The 10,478-nt window shown below is 42.5% G+C and overlaps 1 long non-coding RNA gene and 1 pseudogene across 1 annotated transcript; one reads left to right on the forward strand and one right to left on the reverse strand.

Annotated features, from left to right (window-relative positions):
* Positions 1-7,611: 7,611 nt before the first annotated feature.
* On the reverse strand, positions 7,612-8,553 carry LOC103238601 (biorientation of chromosomes in cell division protein 1-like; annotated as a pseudogene).
* Positions 8,554-9,536: 983 nt separating this feature from the next.
* LOC119620688 (uncharacterized) lies at positions 9,537-10,217 on the forward strand. Its single transcript, XR_005237230.1, has 3 exons — positions 9,537-9,757; positions 9,855-9,968; positions 10,103-10,217. It is a non-coding gene; the product is annotated as an uncharacterized lncRNA (long non-coding RNA).
* The last annotated feature ends 261 nt before the right edge of the window (positions 10,218-10,478 follow it).

Below are 10,478 nucleotides of genomic sequence, written 5' to 3' on the forward strand. Positions count from 1 at the left end.
AGTGCTGCTTCTGGAGGTCTCATCTAATGAGGGGCTGAAAAACTCTTTCTTAAGGGACCAGAGAGTAAATATTTCAATTTTGTGAGGCAAAATTGAGTGAATTATGTAAGTATTTATGTAACATTTAAAAATGTAACCATTAGGAAATGTAAAACCCATTCTTGTGAGTGATATAAAAACAAGTGGTGGGTTGAATTTGGCCCTGCTGTGGTTGTCCACCCCTGCTCTAGAGGAATAATATACACAGATAATCACACCCCAATGCACAAGACAGAGGTAAGTAAGAGGCAAAAAAATTCATCTGAACAATTTCCTTCCTTGACCAGACACTTTAGTTAAGACAACCTTTCTAGGTCGTGCAAGAGCCCTTTGCCTCACTGGGGGCCATGGAGAGCCCTCCTGCCTGATCTTTTTATCTCTCCTCTCATCTTTCTTTCTCTTTGTTTTTCTTGACCTCAATCTACCATTCCCATTTGCTTCAAGAGCTTTTTTACTGGAACAAGATGAGGAGGCCTGGGGGAAGGGAGGAAGGGAAGGAGGAGGCCAGCAAGAATTTTAATTTCCCATGCGCCAACATAATTACAGAGCAGATACAATTGCCTCCAAATCTTTTGTGCTGCTTTATATGCATTCATTATTTTCCTCATCTTTTTGTCACCAGTCAGCCATTTAACTAGTTTACAGTCAGTTCCAGGGAAATGTATGTAGATTAGAAATCATCGACCTTAACTGAAGCCCTGAAGACATCTTATCTGTTAGCATGTCGATAGATATTGTGTTTTAATAAATTCAGTTTCTCTATCAGAAACTTCGTGTCAGCTGCAAGCACCTCTTATCACAGAGGCATCTGAACTGCCCTAAGTGTGAAATATGGACAATCAGAAAGCCTCAACTCAGATTATTCTGGAGGTTTACTCCAGAGAGAGTCCATCATTTTGGAAATTCATTTAAATAGGTAGAAGGAAAATATCAAGAGCCTAAAAAATGCATGTAATGCCATTGCATTTTCCTTTTCTATGATTAATTTAAGTTCCCCTGGGAAATGTTACCCTTTGAAGTTGTAGATGAATTAGAATTTTTCTCTCAGAATTATTAACACATACCATTTCTATAAGTAGTGTGTTTCCTTTAACAATCTTTGATTTTTCTCACATTTAAATGCAGTTAATATTGAATAAATGGCCTGTTGTCTTTCTTAGTATGAATTTCCTTTTGGAAATGTGTAAGGATACATACATGTTCTAAGATAAGATTTTATCTAAAACATTCTGACCAGTATTGACTGTGTATCAAAAATTATGTGTTTCTTGATTTGAAGTCCAGTAAAGACAAAATGAAAAGTGGTGGGATAAGGCTGGTAAATTGCAGCTTAAGCCCAAACAATGACTATTATGGAATATAAACATGTATGAGCTTGTCTCTCAAACTGGTGGGACGCTGCTGCAATGAAGCCTTTTTTGATCACTATAGGTACTGGATGAGCACTCATTCAGAGAGGAGACAGGCTTGAAAAGCTTCATCCATTATCAAAACCATAGTCACAGCCAGTGTATGTGTGGGTGACACAGGGGACAGATGCCCACCACTTAGCCTTATACCTGGCCAGTGCCCCATGGACTCAAATCTGGGCTGTAGAAGAGAGAAGACCTTGACCAGATTTTCTGTGTATGGAAGGTGATATGGCAGAATTGGAATCTGTGGCAGACACTGTCAGTTGCCCTTCTAACCCCAATAGCCATTTCCCTTCCTTTTTGTAAACACAATCTTGTTTTCTTTGAGGGGGAGTGGGTAGCCTTATGCCCCACTATGAGGGCTAAAATCATGATTGGTTTAAGTCATTAATGGCAATTTCATTACTTTGACAGTCTCTCTTTCCCAGAGGTCCCAGAGCTATGATGACCATGTGACCTAGTTCTATTCAATGCTGTGCAAGGAGAAGGCTGCAGTTGGGTTTCTGGGAGAAACTCTCCTACCATTTTGCTCACCTGATATTGTGTGAAGATGGGCAGCTTGTACCTGTGGCAATCATCTTGTGATCAAGAGGTGGCATGTCCAAGAATGAAAAGCTCACAGTTGAGAATGGCATGGTCGAGGCAGAAAGAAATTAGATGATGGATGGTGCTGTGGAGCTGCTGCACCACACTTGGAGCTCCACATCTTCAGAATTCTTGTATCATGAGATCAGTAAATGCTTTTATTGTGTAAGCCACTGTGAGCTGGGTTTTCTCTTTCTTTCAGCTGCTTGAAATCAAATGAGTGTAACATCAAAATGAATTAATTCATTTGTTTAATTCACCACGAAGCTTGGAGGACTTTCAGTAATTCGAGGGCCCCAGCTGAAGAGGTAGCAGAGTTCAGGAAGGGTGAGTGTGTTAGGCCACAGCATCAGTACCCAGAATAAGCAGTGGAAATGCCAGTGGAGGCAGCGGTGCCCAGAGGCTATGGCAACAATATCTGGTAATCCTAGCAGAAGAGGCAGATGTGCCAGACTGAAGTAATGTGAGCGGGGATGCCCAGCAGATGTAGTGGTCCCTGGTTGACACTGGGGTGCCTCATGTTGCAGAAATAGAAATAAAGAAGTTATGGCACAGAGTAGCTTTCTGAATAGCTGATTTTACTTGTTTACAGGCATATTTGAGGCATCATTTTGCATATTAAAGAGGATAATCTGATGCCTCATTTATGCTAAGAATGTTTAAAGGCTCAAATACAACAGGAGTTTGTGTTCTGCTCACCTAACAGTGTGGTGGCCAGTGGATGGTTCTCTCTTTTTCTGGTGATTCAGGGGCTTTGGAGACTTCCATTTGGAGATTCTGAAGTTCCTTGGGACCTGGTTGTTATGGCATTCAGCTGGTAGAAGAATAAAGAGCATGGGGGAGATATGCCTGCTCCTTAAAAAACCTGTCTAGAAGTGGCACAAATTACCCCCTTCTACTTCACAGTGGAAAGGAGTTATATGTCTCTACCTAACTGCAAATGGAGTGGGCAATGGGTTTCCCTGGCTTGGCAGCTGCTCCAGGTTATATCTGGAAATAGGAGAATGAAACATGATCAGCAATCTCTGCCAGCCAGGTACTCCTGGAAATATGATACTTGTTTTGAGGTGGGATTGGGGTGGGGCAGATACTTTGCAGAACCCTACAGTTCTGAGCTAGCTGTTGGGGTAAGCCAGTGACACAGAGGTAACAAGGCCAGTGATTCACCCATGGATCTTCTAAGTGTTGCCAATTAGAGTAGCTTAGGCAGAAGGGGCATTTTCCCCCCGACTCCTTGGAATTATTTGCTTGACTATATCAAATTACTGAATAATTGAAAAACCCTCTCTTTTGTCTAACTACAGTCATGTGTTGCTTAATGACAGGGATACATTCTGAGAAAAATGTCAATAAGTGATTTTGTCATTGTGTGAATATCACAGAGTGTGCTTACAGAAACCTAGATGGTGTATGTAGCTTTCCACACAACCATGCTATGACCTATTGTTCCTAGGCTACAAACCTGTACAGCATATTACTGTACTCAATACTGTAGGCAATTATAACATGATGTATTTGTGTATCTAAACATATTTAAACATAGAAACGGTACAGTGAAAGCATGGTATGATCTTAGGGGACCACCGTCATATATGCAGTCTATCACTGACCAAAACGTTGTTATGCAGAGCATGACTATATTTAGATCTGGTATGGCCATAGTATTGAATTTCATTTATGATTTAACATAAACCAAATACCGACAGTCTGAACTCTAATATATATACCTGCCAGTCCTTTTATTATTGGAAAGAAAGCACTTAAAAGCATGTGGTAGTTTTTTCTTTTTAAAAGTATTTCTGATGACTGCATGGCCTATGACTACTAAGAAATGGAATTTCAAAATGAACATCAGACTTATTTTTCGAGTGCCTTGTCATAAATGCATTGCTAGCCATGTAATAAAGTAATTTTCCCTTGTGAGATAAATATAGCGCTAAAGAAGAATGAGCCTTGTCTGATAAAATAGCTTTTATTAATCTTCTAATGTTTTTATTTTGTTCTAGAATTATGATTAGTTTCAAGAGAGTAGCAAACAGGTTATGATCAGAGTTGAGTATTATTGCTATCCAGATATATTTGGTTAATGCCTGCTGTTTATTTCAAAACCAAAATGTTCCATTAAGAAAAATCAATGATAATGGTTGGACTTTATTATCAAGAAATTATACCTGTTATGTAAACCTTGCTAATTATAAGCGCTTGGATTCATTTGGGTGATATAACAGATGAAAAAGGCCATTTATTAGGAGAAGTACTTGGCGTTTGTACCAGCATAATAAAACTAAAATAATAAAACACAACCCAAGGAAAGAAAAAAATGTTAATGAGGAATGGAATTTGCCCAGGAATGAATTACACCAGAAGACAGCATGGAGTGTGGGATTAACACTGAGTGCTTCATCCTGGATATCAATTTCCTGTGACACCTCAAACAGCCTGTCCTTGTCTTCTCCTCCTTCCACTTTACTTCTTACTTTTTCTGTCTGAGCTCATGCATGTACATGCTTCAGCTTCTGTTAACTCCTGTCTTTGTAAGTTCAGCGCTGACCTCTTGCCCATGGTTCAGTCTGCCCTCTGGCCATCTCTGCCCGGATGTCTCCTAGGAACCTGAACTCTTCGTGTTCAAATAGAGTTCATCTCTCATCCTCTCCTTGAATATCACAGTGACAGCCCTCACTCCTCCCTCCCTCACACCCATATCCAATCAGCCACATCTTTTTGTTTCCAGTTAGAAATTTCTCTCTCAAATCTAGATTCTACATTTGCTCCCACTCCTACCACCTTAGTCTGGGCCATCATCACCTTTTGTTTTAATGACTGTAACCTATACATCTAACCAGCAGGCTCATAAGATGTAGTCACTAAAGCAATTTTGTTTTTGTCTTCTATAGTCGTTTATTTTAAAATTGTTCTCTCAACTTTTTCAAATATTTCAAATCAGCAGAAAAGTTGAAATAACAAAACAATAAACACATATATAAACTTGACCTTCTACATTCATCAGTTGCTAACACTTTGCGAGCTTTCTTTCTCTGTGTGAATTTCTCACTTTCTCTTGCTTTCCACCACCAGCATCAACCAACAGACATGTGAACACGCCAGATGATTCCACTCCTCAACTGTTGAGTAACCCTCAGTCTTTGAGGCTTCCTCCTTGAATACACAGCTCTCAGAGGGCAAAGCCAAGCCCTCCCTCTGTGCTCTGTTCAAATTTTTGACCCACAGAATCTGTAAGCATAATAAAATGGCTGTTCTATACCATTGAGTTTTAGGGTGTTTGCTATGCAGCAGTAGCAACTGGAACAGCATATAACACTTTTTTCTGGTTTGATAACAACTCCGTGATTTTTGATCATCTAAAAATGTTTTATAAATGAATCAATTTGAAGACATTTTCTTTATCCTATATCATCAAGGTTGTAATCTGAGAAATATCTCTGTGAAGTCCTTTAATTCAAGCATGCCTGGGTAGTCAGAAGAGCCTGCCTGTCAGGTAATTTCCCTAACAGTCTTTGCATGGAAGACCAACAAACCTTTTGAGAAAGAACTTAACCTGAGCAAAGAGACTCTCTGCTCAAGAAGTTGGTGCCAGGATAATGGTCTAATGTTCCAGGGCTGGTCAACTTTGAGAATAGTTCAGTACCATCACTTGACTTGCCTTCCAGCCCAGCCACCATAGACCTATCCCTGAATCCCACAGAGAGAGGAATTGCAATGCAAGAAAGGAAAAGGAAAGAGTACTTCAGTTGCTCTTCCTTGGGGCCTTGGGAATATAAGTCAACAGGTTCAGCAGCACTGGTATCAACTGCCTTGGCCACATAAGGAGGCAACTCACCTAGGATGTTGGGCATTGGGTGCCCCATTGTTGATTTTGGTGGACTTAGCAGAAAGCCAGAGGAGAAGGGCAAATAGCGCTTGGTATGTGGAAGCTGGGAGGACCATATTCATCCATTTATTAATTCACTCTGTGGTGGGCACTATTAACTGTCCATGACTTATGTTTTTCTTTTCTGTAATAACAAAATTGTAGTTGGCATGTGGCTGCCAAGCTATCCTATGTTTTTCAGCTTCCCTTGTAGTTAGGTGTTGTCATGTGGAATGTGATAAGTGATTTGTGCTTCTTGCAATGCTGGGACTTTATACACCCGATATGCATCTTCATGCTCTCTTTCTCCTCTCTGCTGACTGGAATTTATCAACTCAACCTTTGGGTCTCTGAATGACTCATACCATGGGTCTCTGAATGACTATGTGGAGCAAAGCCACCCACTGACATGGAATTGCTCACCACTAATTTTTAGGTAAATAACAAGCTATCTTTTTTCAATCTTTGAATTATTGTTGAGTTTCTTTGTTTTATCATTTTACCCTTAACCTAAATATGCTTATCTATCCAACAAATATTTACTGAACTATATATTAGGTTCTGTGAAAGATGATGAGGATACAATGGCAAGCTTAAAGTTCACCAGGGGAAGCAGACAAAATATAATTACAATTGTGATCCATGTTAAATCCTCTAGAGGAGAGGTGCACGGTGAAATGAGTGTATATAGTCAGGAGAATTGATGCAGTCATGGGCATTAACAAAGTCCTCTGTGAAAAAAATAATTGATTGAAGTCTTCAGGAAGAGTGAGATTAATTTGTGGGTGGGAGGCAATAAGCAGAGATCCTTCTAGGCAGAAGGGATAGCATGTCCAAAGGCCTTGGGGTAGCAGTTTGCATGGTCAGGCTGGTCTAGAACTCCTGATCTCGTGATCCGCCTGCCTTGGCCTCCCAAAGTGCTGGGATTACAAGCGTGAGCCACCACGCTGGGCCAGATCACATAGTCTTTTATGTCTAGTTCAGTCTGCCGTCTTCTGCATTGGCAAGGGCCTACTGAACGCTTTCTATAGTGAGTGTAGGTCACCCTCTGGCTTGTTCCACACACAGATATGAGTGGGGTGCGTGCAATCCTTATAGCGAGAAGAATCCAGGAATACTATATTCCATTAATAACAAAGATTTGTGTAAAAATGGCAATTTGATCCTGACATAAAATATTTGCCAGTTGTTTCTGGTTCCCCTTTCCTGCTCTTTGTAGCTGTCCAGATCTTCTGACTGCATCATGGTGTGGATCTGTTTACTCTAGCAACTCCTCTGGCTTCTGAGGAGGCATTTCTTTCTTTTTTTTTTTTAAGAGTATTAAATCAAATGATTTTATTATGAAAGATAAGCCATTTATTGATCATTCACTTTTCTAAAAAAACACAAATGTGAGGATAAAATAAACATACCTAAGACTCACTGGCCCCTCCAGGACAGGAAGCAGCCCTGGACAGAGAGCCTGCAAACGAGTTTCCTTATGTCTAATGTCTGAACTTCTCACACATTCTAGGATTTCATGTCTCATTACCTACTACAAAGGAAAGGAAACTGGCTAGAAGATTCATGTACAAGAAGGTCACAACTTTGAAGCTATCTGATGCTAATGACTTATACAATCTGGTTTGCAAACTCTGAGAGACAGTATCAAATAAACACCGTCAAAGACTACTCCCAGCTAAACTTTCTGTCATTGTTCTTTGAAATTGTCTTTGGGACTGGCTATGTTCTCACTGTAGCTTCCGTTTATTCCACAGCACAAACCCTCAAGTCCACGCACAGTCTCCATGTTCAAGTATAAAAGTCTGTTTCAGGACAACCCTGGATTGCTGTAGTGTTTCTCTGTGTAGTGTCTACTTGGTGTCATGCCCTTGGGCAGGCTGGCCAAATGGCAGCACAATGCAGGGGGCGACACGGTCAACTTTCCCACTGCCGAACTTGCTCCCCTTTCAATCTGGTCACTGCCCATGGTCAAGGTTGAATCTTGAGATCAGTGACGACCTTGGCCTATCTTCGGTCTGAAGTTGCACTCTTACATAACCGAATCCACTTCTTCACCAGAAATTAGCTTTCAAAAGGTGTCAGGCATATTCTTAGGAAGTGTCCTGAGATGGAGCTGGAGGGTCCTGGCCTTCGGGCTCTGGTGGGGGTGCTGGCACAGCTGCTTTTTTCTGGGCCGCCAGGAACTCATGAACTGCTCGTTCTATTTGTGGCCTGATGATGTGGTTAAGTTTTGGATCCACCACCTGAGAAATAATCCTGTCTACTCCAGCTTCCAACATCCCTGACTGAACCACACTCTGCCTCAGACCATTTCGCAATTGGTTTTTCTTCATTGTAGGATTCCATTCCTGCTTGTCCAGATGTGTTGACACAAAATTATCCACTTTCTGCCTCAGGTTTTGGTAAGCTGGCTTGGTGTCCACGTCGGCCAGGCAGTCCCGGCGGAAGCTGTCAAAAAGGCCCGGCTCTTGAGCCGCTCCACGATGAGAGCGATGAGCTGCGGGTCACCGGGAGGCAGCGAGGCCGGGTTGACTGGGCCACCACCCCGCTGTCCCCAGTAGCACCAGTCGCTGGCCCGGCAGAGCCCTGGCCGGCTCCGCCACCGCCCACTGCACCCATTCCCCCGCCGCCGCCGCGGTCCGCCATGGCTCTGCCCCGGCCCGCAAGGGAGACCGACCATAGCTTCTTCTCCAGGACCGAAGGCCTTGAACGTGTAGAGGTGGCGAACGGGGTGGTGAAGGAGGAGGGCCCCAAGGAGGCAGCGGCGGAGGTGACGGTGGCGGTGAAAGCGGTGGTGATGGCTGCGGGGGCAGTGGTGGGGGCGGCGGCGGCGAAGGCCAGCTCTGAGACAGCAGACGTTGTGGTAGACGCGCTGAGGAGGCATTTCTATTTTAAAAAGAGGGGTTTGCTGAGGGCAGCTATCCAGCAAGAGAGTGACTGGAAATAATTGCTAGCGGTCTCCTGGTGGCAAGTGAAAGAAACTGAACTAGAGAACACGGAAAAGAGGATTTACTGGTTAATGGAACTGGAAGGGAGGGGCGGTGTCAACATTAGGGACAACTGGAACCAGGGACTTGAACATTATGAGGAATTCTGTTCCTGCTGGTCTTGGCTTCTCTGAGCATCAGCTTATCTGCTCATAGTGGCTTCTAAGGTGGCTGGAGCCATAGTTGCTCCAGCCTCCCACGTTTACATGTTCCAACACTGGAGAGGAAAGGTCCTCTCTCCTAAGCTCAAGTTTGAAAAGACCAGAGGAGAATCCTGATTGGTTGGATGGGGGTCACATGTTTATTCCTGGGCCAATCACAGTGACCAAAGCATGAGACTTTATGATTGGCTCAATTGGATCAAGTACCCACCTCTTGACACATATTGGAAACGTTCACCAGAACTACCTGGTTTGAAAAGGCATCTGCCTAAGGATGCTGTTCTAGGCACTGTTTTAATACATTTTTCCTTGAAGTTTTCCTTCCCTCTATTTCCTTGTATTTATGTATTTGTAAAATGACATCAAAGACAGAGCCTCTCTTAGGTCCTAATTTCTCTACCAAGTGGTAGCATCTGAATATCCTTAACAAAGGGGAGTGGCCAGTGTCTCTTTTAACAAGGAGGGTGTGGTTAGGGCAGGCGCCTCAGGAGCCCAGGGCAGGGCTCAGGCCGGGTAGCCCTGAGAAACAGGGCCCATTTAGTATGTGTGAAATGCAGAGCACACACTAAATGGGCTGCAGTGGAAATCCCGCATCTGAGATACTGGAGGGGTTTCTGTATTCCTGGATGCTGGTAGATAAGAACCAGAAATTTCTGTGTGCTGAAAACTAGAGCACAGAAAGATTGGTGCTTGTTATATGAGGTGAGAGAGGGAAAGAGAGAGAAACTGTGCCGATCTTGTTTCTGACCCTGTGCTCACCACCTTCCTCTCTTTTTTGGCATGTCTCTCAACTCAGAAGTTTGCTTGGGGGCTTCCCGAGCCAGTTCTTTGCTCCTCAAGGCAGGAAACAATGCTTGCCAATCTTTTGGACTCATTTTTAATCGGCTTGGAAATTTAATCAGAATAGTGCCAGGTACCTGCAATTGTAAAAAAAAAAAAAAAAAAAAAAAAAAAAATCTATTAATTAGCTACCCACAGGCTTGCCTTCTCAAGTTAAATTTAAATCCTGAGGAGAAAATGACATACAGCTCTGTTCTATACCTCCAGGTATGGAAACCACCACCTGGGATTAAAGCATCAGTGAAGATTCTGCTTTGGAGGGATTCAGATTTTAGAGAAGAAAGGAGGTCATGAGAGATCATTACTTTATCACTGAACTGGTAAGAATTATAAAGAGGTTGCTTTTTGCTTTTCTTGTGTATATGCACTACATTTTTTTTTTTTTTTTGGTGTGACAACAGTGTTTATAAAGGACCATTCACTCTGCTAATGACAGTTGACATTTCTAGTCACCTGAGAAACAAGGATGCTTAAATTCAAGAGATGTGCATCAGGATGGTACCAATGGGTACAGAGTGTAGACTCTTTGGGGAATTGAACACTCAGAATGGACACAGGCTTAATTTAGCTCAAAGCACACTTA

This window comes from Chlorocebus sabaeus, chromosome 11 (assembly GCF_047675955.1).
Source record: "Chlorocebus sabaeus isolate Y175 chromosome 11, mChlSab1.0.hap1, whole genome shotgun sequence".
NCBI lineage: Eukaryota > Metazoa > Chordata > Mammalia > Primates > Cercopithecidae > Chlorocebus > Chlorocebus sabaeus.